This window comes from Scylla paramamosain, chromosome 37 (assembly GCF_035594125.1).
Source record: "Scylla paramamosain isolate STU-SP2022 chromosome 37, ASM3559412v1, whole genome shotgun sequence".
NCBI classification, from domain to species: domain Eukaryota; kingdom Metazoa; phylum Arthropoda; class Malacostraca; order Decapoda; family Portunidae; genus Scylla; species Scylla paramamosain.
The window spans coordinates 6,260,001-6,277,500 of NC_087187.1; the positions used below are offsets into that span (position 1 = coordinate 6,260,001).

The 17,500-nt window shown below is 43.9% G+C and overlaps 1 protein-coding gene across 2 annotated transcripts in view; it reads right to left on the reverse strand.

Annotated features, from left to right (window-relative positions):
• The window catches only part of LOC135091445 (atrial natriuretic peptide receptor 1-like), a 138,707-nt gene that overhangs the window by 68,551 nt on the left and 52,656 nt on the right, over window positions 1–17,500 (reverse strand). For both annotated transcript variants that reach the window (XM_063989097.1, XM_063989095.1), the window contains exon 2: window positions 1,260–1,308. The gene's annotated coding sequence lies outside the window, so the exon portion shown is untranslated. The remainder of the gene's footprint in view (window positions 1–1,259; window positions 1,309–17,500) is intronic.

The window sequence follows — 17,500 nt, forward strand, 5'->3', positions numbered from 1 at the left end:
ACACACACACACACACACACGCACGCACGCACGCACGCACGCACGCACGCACGCACGCACGCACGCACGCACGCACGCACGCAGAGCAGTAGCAAGGCCAAGACACGCCCCCAAGTCCTCGAGATTAATTCAGAAACCTCGTGAACACTTATCCGGGAGGAGGAGGAGGAGGAGGAGGAGGAGGAGGAGGAGGAGGAGGAGGAGGAGGAGGAGGAGGAGGAGGAGGAGGAGGAGGAATCATAGAAACAAGACACTAATAAATTAACGTCGACGATGCATATCCTCCTCCTCCTCCTCCTCCTCCTCCTCCTCCTCCTCTTCCTCCTCCTCCTCCTCTTTTCCTCCAAACAAGTAACACATCAACTTTTCTTGTATCAAACTAACAATTTTTCTTCCATTCCCTCCCTCACATCCCTCCTCTTTTCCTCCCTTCCTCCATTATATCCCTCCCTCCCTTGCATCCCTCCTCCTTTCCTCCTTCCCTCCTTTACAGTCCTCCTCCTTTCCTCCTTCCCTCCTCAACTTCCCTTTCCTCTTTCCTCCCTCTCACCTTGGCTAATTAGTGTTCTTGGTACGTGATCTCCAACAGGTATGGAGGAGGAAGAGGAGGAGGAGGAGGAGGAGGAGGAGGAGGAGGAGGAGGAGGAGGAATGAAGTGTAATAAAAGAAAGAGGAGAAGTGAGAGAAAAAAAGATAAAACAGTGAGTATCTTGTAACTCACAGAACAGCCTCCTTGTCTCTCTCTCTCTCTCTCTCTCTCTCTCTCTCTCTCTCTCTCTCTCTCTCTCTCTCTCTCTCTCTCTCTCTCTCTCTGTCTGTCTGTCTGTCAGTCTGTATTTGTGTTCCTGTCTTTGCCTTCTTGTTTGTTTGTTTGCTTTCTCTCTCTCTCTCTCTCTCTCTCTCTCTCTCTCTCTCTCTCTCTCTCTCTCTCTCTCTCTCTCTCTCTCTCTCTCTCTCTCTCTCTCTCTCAACCTGTTTATCAGCCATCCATCACTATCAACATGAACGATCCCACTTGTTGCTCTTACCCCAGCCAGCTAGCTCTCTCTCTCTCTCTCTCTCTCTCTCTCTCTCTCTCTCTCTCTGACACTCACTTCAAAACATTAATACACGGGACGTTAAATGAATTCTTATGCAAATACAATGAGGAATGAAGAGAGAGAGAGAGAGAGAGAGAGAGAGAGAGAGAGAGAGAGAGAGAGAGAGAGAGAGAGAGAGAGAGAGAGAGAGAGAGAGAGAGAGAGATCCCAGGTACTCACCTAACGTAGATGGGTGGCACGACACCTGTCAAATCGCTCGCACCTGAAACTAGAAAAAAAATACAGGTGAGGCATTTGAGAGAGAGAGAGAGAGAGAGAGAGAGAGAGAGAGAGAGAGAGAGAGAGAGAGAGAGAGAGAGAGAGAGAGAGAGAGAGAGAGAGAGAGATCCAGCTGGCATTAGATGTTACTACGTGGAGAGGCGGAGGAAGAGGAGGAGGAGGAGGAGGAGGAGGAGGAGGAGGAGGAGGAGGAGGAGGAGGAGGAGGAGGAGGAGGAGGAAGGAATAAATAATAGAGAAGGAGAAGAAGGGGGAAAAAAGGGAGAGAAAAGGAAAGAGGTTATAGAGAGGAAGAAGGAAAAAAGAAGATGGAAGAGGAGAAAGGAAAGAAAAAAGTTAGGAAAAGAGGAAATGGAGAAGAGGAAGAGACAAGAAAAGAGGAAGGAAAGGAGAGACAAAGAAGAGGAGAGAAGAGGGGAAGAAGAAGAGAGATTAAGAGAGGAAGAAAAGGAGAGAAGAGGGAAGGGAAGGAGAGAAGAAAGGAAGTGAAGGAAGATGAAGAAGAGCAAGAGGATGAGAGGTAGAAGTGGAGGATAAGGGGGAGGAAGTTAAGGAGGAAAAGGGGAGGGGAGGAGGAGGAGAGAGAGGGGAAGAGAGGAGGGAGGAGAGGATTAGGAGGGGGAAGGAGGCGAGGTGGGGGTGTCATGTCCTAATAAGAAGAGGGTTAGTCCCCCTCTCTTCTCCCCCCGTCCCCCTCCTCCCTCTCTCTCTCTCTCTCTCTCTCTCTCTCTCTCTCTCTCTCTCTCTCTCTCTCTCTCTGTCACACACACACGAACAAAAAACTGTTAAATATTAAATAATGACTTAATGAGCAAAGAAAGATGACCATATTCTCTCTCTCTCTCTCTCTCTCTCTCTCTCTCTCTCTCTCTCTCTCTCTCTCTCTCTCTCTCTCTCTCTCTCTCTCTCTCTCTCTCTCTCTCTCTCTCTCTCTCTCTCTCTCTCTCTCTCTCTCTCTCTCTCTCTCTCTCTCTCTCTCTCTCTCTCTCTCTCTCTCTCTCTCTCTGTGTGTGTGTGTGTGTGTGTGTGTGTGTGTGTGTGTGTGTGTGTGTGTGTGTGTGTGTGTGTGTGTGTGTGTGTGTGTGTGTAGGTATTGTTTTAAGAGAGAGAGAGAGAGAGAGAGAGAGAGAGAGAGAGAGAGAGAGAGAGAGAGAGAGAGAGAGAGAGAGAGAGAGAGAGAGAGAGAGTCTGTATCTCTCGCTACAATGAATCAATGGGTCCTTCACTTCATAAAAAAAAAAAAATTAAATAAAATCACTTCACATTAATTTCTTCTCTTGCTTTCCTTTGAAGTAATTAAATTGGCTAACAATGAGAGAGAGAGAGAGAGAGAGAGAGAGAGAGAGAGAGAGAGAGAGAGAGAGAGAGAGAGAGAGAGAGAGAGAGAGAATAAAGAAAACGAATCATTCCCTCTTCCTTTATCTCTCTCTTTCTTTCACATTCCTTATCGATGAAGAGAAAGAAAAGAAAATGAAAAAAAACTACATTTACATTTTTCGTTTTCTTTCTTTTATATAGATTTTCGTTTTCTTTCTTTTATATAGATTTTGATTTTATTCCCTTCCACCGCTTTCCCTTCATATCGATTCTCTCTCTCTCTCTCTCTCTCTCTCTCTCTCTCTCTCTCTCTCTCTCTCTCTCTCTCTGCCTTTACGACCAATGGGAGAGAAGGAAAGAAATCTGGAAGCAACTCTCCTCTTACTTTTTCCTCCTCTCCTTCCTCCTTCATCATCAACCACAACCAACTCCTCCTCCTCCTCCTCTTCCTCCTGATCCTGAAAAAGCTGAGGAAGGAAGGAAGGAAGGAAGGAAGGAAGGAAGGAAGGAAGGAAGGAAGGAAGGAAGGTAGATGGGTAGGTAGTAGCTATGTAGGTAGATAACTAGGTAGGAAGGAAGGAAGGAAGGAAGGAAGGAAAGGAAAGGAAAGGAAAGGAAAGGAAAGGAAAGGAAAGGAAAGGGAGGGAGGGAGGGAGGGAGGGAGGGGAGGGAGGGAGGGAAGGAGGGAGGGAGGGAGAGAAAGAGGGCGACTTGTCATGAGGAATTTCATCGTTATTACACCCACAGGATTTGAAACGTTCTCTCTCTCTCTCTCTCTCTCTCTCTCTCTCTCTCTCTCTCTCTCTCTCTCTCTCTCTCTCTCTCTCTCTCTCTCTCTCTCTCTCTTCTATACAGTTTATCCTTACAGTTTTTATCTTTCTCTCTCACAGTTTATCTTATCACTTCGGTTTCTTCACATTTATTTACCTATTTCACAAACAGCGTCTCTCTCTCTCTCTCTCTCTCTCTCTCTCTCTCTCTCTCTCTCTCTCTCTCTCTCTCTCTCTCTCTTAGTATTAAAGCACATGTTCGTGATAACTACAGGTGTGTTTTGAGAGAGAGAGAGAGAGAGAGAGAGAGAGAGAGAGAGAGAGAGAGAGAGAGAGAGAGAGAGAGAGAGAGAGAGAGAGAGAGAGAGAACATTCATCTGAATAACACTGTCATAAAATAACTTCATAAACCACCACCACCACCACCACCATCACAGAGAACAACACCAATGGCAACACCAGGGAGCGAAAAGTGGGTTACCATCACGCCTGGCCCAATATTTCACGACGTGTGTGTGTGTGTGTGTGTGTGTGTGTGTGTGTGTGTGTGTGTGTGTGTGTGTGTGTGTGTGTGTGTGTGTGTGTGTGTGTGTGTGTAAGATAGGGATACTAGAAATACCAGCCATTCATTCCTATTCTCTCTCTCTCTCTCTCTCTCTCTCTCTCTCTCTCTCTCTCTCTCTCTCTCTCTCTCAACAATCCCCGTGGTGGCGCAGGTGGCGGCGTGTGGCACCCACCAGGTAGAGACGCATTAGTTGGTGGCTGTGATGTGTCAATGTGTGTGTGTGCGTGTGTGTAGAAATGGAGTTACGTTGCACTATACCAATGAGATGAAATAGCAGGAGTATAAATGTTGTAAAGTTATAAAAATGATTTGTTAAGCGTGTGAGACAGAACAGCCAAGGGCACATAAGTGAATCATAAAAAGGAAAAGACAAACGATGTCTCTCCCGAAGTGAAACAAGAGGAGACAGACAGAACTGGCCAATTTATGAAACGCAACTGCAATTCTGAAGGTCCATTTGTTTTACTTTGCAAAGACACAGGCGAGGCTGACGACGTGTTGTTTTTTATACTTCCTCCCATGTTCTCAGCCTACACCGGCGGTAGGCATTTTTTAGGGATCAGAAGAGGACGACCTACCTAAGCCTTGCCAGCTCAGATGGTCGTCCTCTTCTATTTGTGGAGGCTTAGGTGTTCAGCCCACGACGGGGTGGCGAAGGAGATATTTTTTGAGAGGCGCCTTTAGTCTCATGGCGCCTCCAGAGCTCCCGATGCAGCCCCGTCACAGATAAGGCTGATAGGAGGCATGGTAGTCTCGGCCACTCAGAGATAGCTAGAGGACGGCAGGCTTCCGGTGAGACTCAGCTAAGGTCACAGAGGCCCCATGTGTTGTGTGCAGACTCAAGGCACACACTGGACACAAGATGCTGGATTTTGTTGGGTAAATATTTGATAAACTAATAACAGAATAAACAAGCGAACACCATCAACAAAACATTCTCTCTCTCTCTCTCTCTTACTTTGCAATTTGTTGGTCAAATACTTTTCTGATCCAAACTATTTATATCTTACTCGCTCACTGTTTACTGAGACCACTGAAACAACAACAACAACAACAACAACAACAACAACAACACAAAAGCAACACACCATGAAGCTTTAACTAACACATTATCATCGCTTAACGCAAAATATATCCTCACAACAGGAAAATAAATAAATAATAATAATGTCTGAGGAATTGTGAGCGACTGTTGCTTACTAATTAAACACCACCACCACCACCACCACCACCAGCAGCGCCGGGGCCAGCTAAGGACAGGACAGCAACATAGAATTAATGTCCTTTAATCGCAACCTAACTGTCTCCAAGGGTGCAATGAAGTGGGAGATGCCACGTCGATCTTTATTTATTCAGTCAACTCTGAGTAAATATAAGAAAAAAGAATATATATATATGTACGGTTTACTGAATATAATACGACTACTATACACGCAGAAAAAAAAATAAAAATAAAAATGAAAAATAAAAGAAATGAAAAGTAAAACACCGCCTCTCTCTCTCTCTCTCTCTCTCTCTCTCTCTCTCTCTCTCTCTCTCTCTCTCTCTCTCTCTCTCTCTCTCTCTCATGTTGACAGGAAAAACTAAATATGTTTTCAAAGGAGGGCATAGAGGAAATAAAATACACTTCAGTTTTTAAATATGTGTGGGACGATGTGAAGGAAGGGAAGGGAAGGGAAGGGAAGGGAAGGGAAGGGAAGGAAGGAGGAAAGCAAGGAAAAGACTAACTACCAAGCTGAAAGAGAAGAGAGAGAGAGAGAGAGAGAGAGAGAGAGAGAGAGAGAGAGAGAGAGAGAGAGAGAGAGAGAGAGAGAGAGAGAGAGAGAGAGAGTATAAATCGTTGGAAGAGCAATGTGTAGTATCAAAGACAATTTTAAAAGGATTAATGAGCTTAAAAGTCAATTTGCTTTGTGTGTGTGTGTGTGTGTGTGTGTGTGTGTGTGTGTGTGTGTGTGTGTGTGTGTGTGTGTGTGTGTGTGTGTGTTTTGATAAAGGAATAATTAACCTTTCTAACTAGCTGTGATTAACTCTCTCTCTCTCTCTCTCTCTCTCTCTCTCTCTCTCTCTCTCTCTCTCTCTCTCTCTCTCTCTCTCTCTCTCTCTCATGTAACCACGTCATACCCAAGCGGCTATCATGCACCATCACCACCACTATCAGATTAACTAATAGTGCACACCACCACCACCACCACCACCACCACCACCACAGTTACTTGTACACCTGTTATCACTTGGAACAAACTTTGATGGCCTTTTAATTACCCAAGAAACGATGACAATCGACAAGATGCGGATTAGATAAGACACACACACACACACACACACACACACGCGCGAGACAGTCTGAGTGGAATTATACTAAAGGAATCATATTGACTTTAAAATTCCGGTACACTGAGAGAGAGAGAGAGAGAGAGAGAGAGAGAGAGAGAGAGAGAGAGAGAGAGAGAGAGAGAGAGAGAGAGAGAGAGAGAGAGAGAGAGAGAGAGAGAGAGAGAGAGAGAGAGAGAGACTAATAATTATGCAGGAATTAATCACTTTTCTGTTCTCCGTAATGTCACTTTTGCTTTCCGTCCCTCAGCCTTTTGATGTAAATGAATTAATACAAGGTTTTATTATACTTTCAGTGCTTCTATGAGTTGAAGGACACGCCCACTCGTACATCCCACGTCACTCTTCATGTATCGTGTTCATCAGCGTGTGTAGTCGTTTATACAAATGTGACTTTTAGAGGTTTTCTTTCGTTGCAAAAAACTCTGATGGGAAAAGTAAAAGATAAAATAAATAAGTAAATAAATAAAACAATGTAAATATGAAATAAAGAAATAAATCAGTACGTTAACAAATATGCAAAATAGTACGACAAAATAAAAGACAAAAGCCGAATAATATACAAAAGTCACTCGTTTTCTTACACACACACACACACACACACACACACACACACACACACACACACACACACACACACACACACACACACACACACACAGGCTATATCAAAGCCAGTGTGGAAGAAATGCAGATCAAATAAAGTGTTTGATGGTTGGCCGTTAAATCAATACCCGTATATTTGTAATGGATTGAAAAATTGCTCGTTTTGAACCTGAACACACACACACACACACACACACACACACACACACACACACACACACACACACACACACACACACACACAAGAAAAAAAAAGAAGAAGAAGAATGTAAAGAAGAAGAACAAGAAGAAGAACAAGAAGAAGAAGAAGAAGAAGAACAACAACAACAACAACAACAACAACAACAACAACAACAACAACAACAATATAGTGCCAAAACCTAACTGAGGCCACAAGGAACCACACTGCAGTTTCCCAAAAAGGCGTGACTCTGAGGGCCGCGCCGCGTGACTCCCGGCAGGATGTGCACACTTGGGCCAGAAACTTTACCCAGAGCGGCAGTTTTTGTGTGGAGAGGAGCTGGTGAAGGATGGGAAGGATGTAGTACTCTGTGTGTTGTGGTGGTAAGGGATGTAGTCTTCATGCTCTCCGTGTTTGTGGTGATCATGTGACTGCCGACATTTATAAGTGACTCTTTCTTTTGAGGAGAGTAGCAACATTATTATTATTATTATTTTATTTATTTATTTATTTAGTTGATAATTTAATTCTATTTATTTCTATTTACTTTTTTTTTGTGTGTGTGTGTGTCTGTTGTGTTACGGGTCAGCCTCCTTCACACGTATAAAAAAGTATGGGTGATTACGAATAACTTGGTAAAAGACGACGAGGAAGGAATAAAAAAAAAGGAATAAAAAAAAAAAGTGAAAGAAAAGCAAAAGCATAAGGCGTCTAATCCTGGATCACGTGCTGGCGCCACCTCTCAGCGCGCCTCGTGGTAAACAACTGACGGCTACACAGACTTTGCTCTTGACTTCTTCCTAAAAAAACAATACCTATATTAAGATATGATGTAATACCATAAAAAAAAAAAAAAGACTGTCTCTAATGGAAACGGCATCAGACAAACCAGATATTGGAGGGTAATCGTAGAAAATGTAAAGGATGACCGCTGGGACAGTAATGGCGGAGGCTGTACAAAGCAGCAGCCTGGGGCAATGAACGCCTTCCTGTGTGGCAGCCCGGCAGCTCCCACCACAGGCCAGGGTTTGGGAGAGAGCTGCTTCTCTCCGTGTTGTTCACCACCTGGCGGCTGTGTGTTGGTGTGGTGGTGTGGTGCAGGACGTGCTGGCCACTGTACAATGCTGCCACAGTTGTCAGGATGCCTCACCCGATGGCACACCCTGACAGCTTTCCGCTACACAGGAACTTGCTAATAGTGTGTGTGTGTGTGTGTGTGTGTGTGTGTGTGTGTGTGTGTGTGTGTGTGTGTGTGTGTGTGTGTGTGTGTGTGTGTGTGTGTGTGTGTGTGTGTGTGTGTGTGTGTGTATCCTTCGAGCTATACTAGCATAAGGGTATAAAATGTAACACAACACAGTGCACCACAGCTGGAGTGGCCGTGGTACAGTGGCAAGGCGCACGGCTGACCCGGTGGGTCATCATGCAGGCGCTCGGGTTGAGTCCACCAGGCGGCACCGTGCTGGCTGGCCCTGGTGCATCAAAACTACTCGTCATAAATTAACATTACTTTGCGACACACACGGGGTGTTCCTGCTGGAGATGGGAAAGGGCGTGAGATGTTCTAAGAGTGTTGCTCTCATTGGCAATACTTCCCTCAGAAATACACAGACTGGTGGGAACATCACCATCACAACACCAGACGGCGGCGTGGCAACACATAATTAAAGGGCTTGTAATCACTGCCTGGGCGTCATGAATTAAAGCCTTGATGGCGGCCTGGCCAGCGTCGCCAAGGGCCGGGCAGGAGGAGGCGCCGCAGTTGTGCTTATCTCGTGTGATTTTTATGAATGATTTAAACTCGACGAATGACAGAATTATATAATAATAAGTTTATGAACTACTTATAGACGTATATAATGATAAAATAGCATAATGAGGTAATCATACAATTATACAATGATAAGAATATCAGAGTAAAAAAATATAACCGCGTGTCGCGGCTCGCCAGCTGAACACTCGTGATGGCACCGCTAGGCGATCAGGCCAGGCTGTTTCCATAAACAAAAGACTTGCTTTTTAAAAAATGCAGATTTTTGCGTTGCCGCACTTTGAACTTTACTGAATAATAACTAATATATATATATATATATATATATATATATATATATATATATATATATATATATATATATATATATATATATATATATATATATATATATATTGTAGACTAAAACTTAGGGAAAGGCTGAAATCCGTGTAACAGTTTGGGCAGAGCCTGGAAAACAATCTTATCACAGCGTTATCAACACGCACGAGTGACAAATTTCTTCTAAAATAAAGCATATTTGTGGTGACAAACAGAGCAATAGTTCCGTTTAAATAAACAAACCCTGTGGAGGAAGCTGCCATACTGCAGCATGCTGAACGAAACTGTGGCCAGTGACAACTCTACACACAATGAAGCCCCGCCGTGCAACACTGGCGTTGCTTGCATGATGGCCTGGTGGAGGAAGCGTGGTGCACGAGTGGGCTGGTGGAGGCTGGAGGGAGTGTGGTGCGGTCGGCGCTCCACCAGTGGGCGCGACACGGGAGCACACAGTCTGACTAGTGAAAAATACAATCCTCGTGAAATGACCATCGACTCCTTCGCGGCGGGAGTCTGGCTTAGCCATGCTTAGGCTCGCGTTCAGAAACGCTTTGCTCTCTCATCATGACTATTTTCAAAACACAAAGATATTTGGCCGGTTTCTCAAGAGTGTTTCTCGTGTAAATAATGTATAGAAATGCTGTTAGACTGTCACTGGAACAATTAAACCTTTTCAAACCCATACAACTTCAACTAACAACTTCAACTAGAGCCTTTTGAAAGTAGAGGAGGTGCGGGTAGGTGTTTCAGAATCCGGTCTTTTGGCCTCAGCAAGACGGATTTATGGAAGAGCCAACGAAAAATTCTAAATCAGATTACTCTGACATTAAACAAATCTAAAAAGATTTACAAGTACGAGAATGAAGACAATATAAGCCCGCTCTCCCTCCTGCCTGTGTACGAAGGTGTGAGGGGGGCTGTGAGAGAAGGTTGGTGTGCTGTCCGATGTTTTGTTGCGCTTTACTGAGAATCGTCAGGAACTGCAGTTCGAAGAACACGAAGAGGCCAAGGTCTTGCTTTCGCATGCGCCCAAATATTTGTTATATCAAAAGTTTGAATAAGGAAGTAAACGGTGAACAAAATCCCCTCATGGGCTGTAACAAATTTTTTAATCTTTTTACTTTTTATCTTTTTTTCTCCCACCAGTCTGGGCAGCAAGAAGGTGAAGGTCGTGAAAAATGGCGTGCCTCAGTTCCCTTACCTCGGCGAACACGTGCCGTCGCCAAACGTCCTTCACATAGTCTTTGAATGTCTCTCCAGCCTCCACGCCAAGGTGAACGCGGCGCACTGGTCTGCCGCTGGTGGGCATTGCTTCTTTCTTCCAGGGATGGCAATGAGTGGCCGACCACCGCGCCGCGCCAATGACAAACTGAGAGCCACACAGGCAGGGCGACGCCTCAGCTCTCCCCAACAGTGTGCTTGTAACTGACTGCGCCTCACAGTATTGTTACCGATATGTTCACTAAAAACCGAGGCCGTGTTTGTTACTGAGCGCGGCGACCTTCTAGCTGCTCTGACTAGCTTGCTCCTTGGGTGTCTCGTCTCATATACTCGTAATTCATCTGTACCAAGGCCACAGTGATATTAACTCCTGGACATTTCCCTCCTCCGTTTTTACTGTCATTATTATTTTTGATCACACAATATAGAGGGGAGGCAGGGAACATACAGCTGGCGGTGTCTCCATGTCACGCTGATGTATGGGTTTCTTTGTTTCTTTACTTTTTTTTTCCACTTAATAAAACTTTGACTTACACTTTCTGCAATGGACATGGAAAGCACTGTTACATAAATAGACGCACCAGTATTAGCATCTGAAGCGGGGAAGAGGAAATGGGACACTGTTTGTTTCTATAATTGCTACTCTGAATAAGTCGAGTGATGAAAATAATAATGATTTAACTCTTTTTACTGCCGTGACTGTCTTGTTAATAATGAAAGCACAATAAACATATTCGCTTGGGCACAAAAAGAAATTGATACGAAGTTAGTTTATTTATTTATTTTGGTTACAGAAGTATTTAACCTCTTTAGTCTTATGGTCGTCTTTATCACTGAGAATATTACATTAAATTTCTTAGGATGAACGTAAAGAAAATAGAAACAAAAATATAAGGCTGATTTCGTCTTTCCTAAACTACGGAAGCTGCGGTAGATAACGCTGTTGAGTCACTAAAAAAACTGTAGAGGATTATGTGAACAGAAAATACACCCAGCAGCGGAAGGTAAAGATAGATGGATTAGCAGCGAGAGGGGAAGAGACTGTAGAGCAAAAAAATGTACTTAAAAACTGTAAATGACATGAAAACTAAATACAAGGCAGCGTACGGTAACAGAAAGTGACTGTGGAGAGGAAACGAGACCTTGAAAATTGAAGAGGATAATATGAAAATAAAATACAAAACAATGAAAGGTAAAAGAGTGACAGAAAACGAGTGCTTGAAAACTGTAGGGTAATATGCGAAAATAAAATATCTGCCAGCGTAAAAATTTAAAGGAAGAGGATCAGTGATAGCCTAGGATCGCTGACGGGGAATGTGACCAAGGACGCGAGAACCAGACTACCTACAGCCACCGCCCCTCGCCACGATGAATATGTAACTGCTGTATCGGCGCCGCTCATCACAGTAAATAGAAAAAGTGATGAGGGTGTCTATAGTATTCGCTGTAGTAGTAGTAGTAGTAATAGTAGTGGTTACTCGAAACAAGCCATCACACACACACACACACACACACACACACACACACACACACACACACACACACACACACACACACACACACACAACCCGTCATCACGCAGACAGTTAGCACCCTTTTAATTTTTTTCCAGAATTAGTTTTTGTCTTTCGCTTTTCCTCATGTGTATGAAAAAAAGATAAATAAACAGAACGCAAACAGACAAACACCCACCAACACACACACACACACACTCACACACACACACGCACAACAATTCCCACCAGCTAACACACACACACATTCCTTCACTAACGGTCGCACACATACACACCCACACGAACCATACAAACACCATACATCTCCACACGTCCCCCCAACCCCCAACACCCCCCAGCAGGCAGTGAGGGGCCCGCAACGTGAGTGCGGCCCGTCTATTTATACGCCAATGAGGGGCTCCGTGGACGGCAGCTAGCGAGGTGAGTTGCTGACGGTGACGGACCTTGGTGGCCTTGACGTCTTGTTTGTGAAGTGCGCCTGCTGGTAGTGGCGGTGGTGGTGGTGGTGTGACGTGTGTGGTGTTGGTGGTGGTGGTGGTAGTGATGTTGCGCTTCACGTATGAAGTGTTAAGTGGTGTTATTATGTGTTATTGATGTCTTTTGGTCGTTGTGGTGGTGGTGGTGGTGGTATTAGTAGAAATAGTAGTATTTGTGGTTGTTGTTGTTGTTGTAGCAGTAGTAGGGAAGGGGATAGGAGGAGGAGTACAGGAAGTAGTAGTAGTAGTAGTAGTAGTAGTAGTAGTAGTAGTAGTAGTAGTAGCAGCAGCAGCAGCAGCAGCAGCAGCAGCAGCAGCAGCAGCAGCAGCAGCAGCAGCAGCAGTAGTAGTAGTAGTAGTAGTAGTAGTAGTAGTAGTAGTAGTAGTAGTAGTAGTAGTAGTAGTAGTAGTAGTAGTAAGAAGAAGAAGAAGAAGAAGAAGAAGAAGAAGAAGAAGAAGAAGAAGAAGAAGAAGAAGAAGAAGAAGAAGAAGAAGAAGAAGAAGAAGAAGAAGAAGAAGAAGAAGAAGAAGAAGAAGAAGAAGAAGAAGAAGAAGAAGAGGAGGAGGAGAAGGAGGAGGAGGAGGAGGAAAAAGAGTGAAAAATTAAGCACCCTCCTCTTCATAAAATTTTCACCTTGGCTTATCAATATTTCACTGCTCTTCTCCTCCTCCTCCTCTCCCTTTTCCTCCCGTGATTAAACACTAGAGGCAGATTCTTCTCCCTTGCCACACCCACGCCCACACCACACCGAGGGGGGACGAGGGGTAGGTCAACCATTTGCAGAGAGGAGGAGGAGGAGGAGGAGGAGGAGGAGGACTGATGTTGTAGGAGTGCAAGAGAGAGAGAGAGAGAGAGAGAGAGAGAGAGAGAGAGAGAGAGAGAGAGAGAGAGAGAGAGAGAGAGAGAGAGAGAGAGAGAGAGAGAGAGAGTTACAAGTGTGAATGGAGATTTAAAGAAAGGGAGGGAGAAGAGCGATAAGGGTAGGGGGTGGCTGAGACAATGAAAACAAAGTGCAGGAATGTGTGTGTGTGTGTGTGTGTGTGTGTGTGTGTGTGTGTGTGTGTGTGTGTGTGTGTGTGTGTGTGTGTGTGTGAGAGAGAGAGAGAGAGAGAGAGAGAGAGAGAGAGAGAGAGAGAGAGAGAGAGAGAGAGAGAGAGAGAGAGAGAGAGAGAGATTTAACATTCAGTACCAGTGTCCCTCATAACAGACGTCCTCTCTCCCACTGTCCCTCTCCCTCTCCCTCTCCCTCCTTTCCCCACTCTCCTCCACCCCTGCCACGCCTCTACACTCATGCCCCTCCTTTTCTCTCCATTCCCTCCCACTCTCCCTCCCACACAACCAACCTTTTCTCTCCATCTCTCCCTCCTACTTGTGTATAGCAGTGTTCTTCCCTCCTCCCTTGCTAAATAAGACCATTATAATAGACCTATATACGAGTTCTCTCTCTCTCTCTCTCTCTCTCTCTCTCTCTCTCTCTCTCTCTCTCTCTCTCTCTCTCCCATTGGGGAATAAACAATGCAGTGAATGTTTATGGCGATATGATAATGACGAAACGAAAAACAAAGAAAAATAAAAGCAAAACTGGTTTCTTGGAAGTTCTCTCGGCGCCAGGCCTGACATGATTCACTGCACACACACACACACATACTCACACACACACACACACACACACGTACCGAGATCCTTAGGGAATACGCGTCCGTGGTGTCCGTGATGGCAACAAGATCTCACGGACATGACTGACAAAGGAGACTGTGAACCATACACTGAAGCACCTACCCGCCGCACCTCCACTACTTTCCAAAGGTTCTACATGAAGTGACACGGTTTTTCAGACTGTTTTTTATGGTTCTAGTGGCAAATGAACTGGATTTCTACATTATTAACAAGAGAAGCAGCCTTGGGAACTCGACTAATCATGTGTGGCCTTGGAAAATAGTCGTGGTGAAAGAGCAAAGCCTTTCTGAATACCATACACATACATACACACATACATACACATATATCTATCTACCTTCACGAGACAGCCAGGTATAGTCTTAGTAATTACCAGCACGCCTTACCATACTGGCTGCAGGTCACAAGAACACCCGTGGGATTCCTGTAGGATACTCAGTGACGGGACCATTGCCTCCTGTCGTCCCTTTGTATAGAGGATGTCACGTGTGTGTGTGTGTGTGTGTGTGTGTGTGTGTGTGTGTGTGTGTGTGTGTGTGTGTGTGTGTGTGTGTGTGTGTGTGTGTGTGTGTGTCCTATTGTGTGTTCCGCCCTTCCCTCACTATCAAGAAATTCCCTCCCCTCCCCTCCCCTTCCATCCCTTCTCGAGTGTCTCCTCCCCTCCCTTTCCTTCCCATACATAGCAGGACGCGTACACCACACGGCCTGCTGCTGAGAGACTAAGGGGCACATTCTGAACCACTTCTACTGCAAACCCCGACTACTTTCAAAAGGCTCCACTTCAAGGCACACGAGTTTTTAAGAATGTTTTTACGCTCTAGTGACAGATTAATAAGATTCCTACATTACTAATAGCAGAAACACTCTTATAAACCTGGCAATTCCTCTCTGTGGCCTTGGAAAATAGTCGTGGTGGTAGTGCCTTGAAATAAATTAGTCATGATTTTTAAAGGCGTTTTTTACGGTTCTAGTGACAGACTAATGAAATTTGCACATTGTCAACTGGGTAAAAACTCTTAAGAACCTTGCAAATCCCCTCTCTAACCTTTGAAAATAGTCGAGATGAAAGAACAAAGCGTTAAGGCGTTTTTTTTCGATTCTAGTGACAAAATAACTAGATTCCTTCATTAATAACAGATGAAACGTCTTCAGAACCCAGCAAATTATCTCTGAGACCTTTGAATATAGTCGTGATGGAAGAGCAAAGCGTTTCAGAATACGGGCAACAGCAGGGCGGCCAAACCAAAGCGACTACCAAGAGACACCAACCAGCCAGCAGTGTATGCGTCCCAGCCACTGTCTCACCCCCTCCCTTCCCTCCACACCCGCGTCCTAATTCTCTCGACCTCCACCCCCGCTCCTCTCTTCACTCTCAGCAGTAAAGTAACACAGCTGCCGAGAGAGAGAGAGAGAGAGAGAGAGAGAGAGAGAGAGAGAGAGAGAGAGAGAGAGAGAGAGAGAGAGAGAGAGCCAACCTAAATCCATCAGTTTGGTAGCAAGGAACTCTTCTCCACAACGGCAAGAAGCTTAAGTAGAACATAAACAACAACGAAAATAAGAGCAAAATAAAGTGTTACTAGGGGTCCTCTCTCTCTCTCTCTCTCTCTCTCTCTCTCTCTCTCTCTCTCTCTCTCTCTCTCTCTCTCTCTCTTAGATATGGTGGTTTAAGACTATGGAAATAAATCTGTGTGTGTGTGTGTGTGTGTGTGTGTGTGTGTGTGTGTGTGTGTGTGTGTGTGTGTGTGTGTGTGTGTAACTGGTGGTGACCTTGCATAAACACACTCGTCCCTCTCTCTCTCTCTCTCTCTCTCTCTCTCTCTCTCTCTCTCTCTCTTTCTGGGTAGAGATCACACCTGAATTTCAAAGGAGAATTAAACACATCTGTATCTCACCTGCATCTTGCCTCTCCCTCTCCCTTCCTCTTCCCTTTAGAACGTAATTGATGGCCACTCCTTTGCTTGCTTGCCCCTTCCCCCTTATTCTCTCTCTCTCTCTCTCTCTCTCTCTCTCTCTCTCTCTCTCTCTCTCTCTCTCTCTCTCTCTCTCTCTCGGTTAATCATATTTTCTTTATTTTTCCTTTATATCTTTTCTGATGTTCTTTTTTTTTCTTCTTCCTCTTCCAATTAGCGTTATTGTTTACCTGTAACGTAATATATTTAATTAGTTTCCTTCAACGTTTTTAAAGAAAATTTTGCCAATCTTGTTTTCGTTGTTATTTTTTTATTTTTTTATTTTTCTTATGTTTTGTTCTTTTTCGTCTTTATTCTTTTTAATTTTCTCTTTCGTCACGCGTCTGTTTTAACTGCTCTTCGTGTTTCCATTTTTCTTATCTTTCCTTTATTGTTTTTCTATTTTTCAACATGTTTCGTTCAATTCCTCTTTTACATTCTTCCTTTCTTTTCTCTACCTTTGTTTTTTTTATATATTTACTTTAATTTCGCTTTAGATTCCTTTGTTCTTTATTTTTCTCTAATCTTTTAACATATTTACGTTAATTCCTCTCATACTAATTTTATTCTCCTTTCCTTAATTTCTCTACTTCTTTACATATTTATCCAAACTTCTCTTCATATTCCTCTTTTCTTTAGTATTTCTCTATTTTTTATATATTTACTATAATTGTCCTTCATATTCCTCTCCTTTATCATTTTTCTTATTGTTTTACATATTCACATTTTCTCTTCTTATGTGTCTTTTCGTTATTATTCCTCCGTTTCTTAACATTTAACTTCTTTTCATGTTCTTCCTTCCTTCATTATTTCTCTATTTATTAACATATTTACGTCAGTTCCTCCTCATATTATCATTTCTACATTTCTTGATATTAATTTCTCTTCACATTCCTCATTTCTTTATCAATTCTTCGTTTCTTCGTTTACGTCAGTTTCTCCTCGTATTAAATTTATTCCCCTTCCTCCGTCATTCCTCCATTTCTTAACATAATCACTTCAATTCCTCCTCATGTCAACTTTATTCTCCTCTCCTTCATCATTTCTCCATTTCTTTACATACATTTAAATCCTCTTCATATAAACACTTCTTTTTTTTCTTTTTTTATCTCTACGCAAATTTAATTCTTTCCACTACATACTAATCGCATTAATCCTGTCTTCCATCACAACTACACTTCTTTAACACCTTCCAATCCTCTTTCCTTTAACGCCTCTTGCTTTAATCACTTCTACATCAATATTCCCGGTTCAAGTTTCCGATCCATGCTCATCATTTTCCTCCGCCACTTCCTCGCCTCGCCTCCCTCCCTCGTCTCCCCCAGCATTCACGTGGCGGTGCTGGCTGGCTCCCTTCCCTCACAACGCGTCTTGTGTCATCCGTCTGGCATTTGTGAGCTCAGTTTTCGGTGCCAGTCATGCTAAACACGTCATGCCACCACCACTACTAATACTACTAGCACGCCCATCACTATCACTACA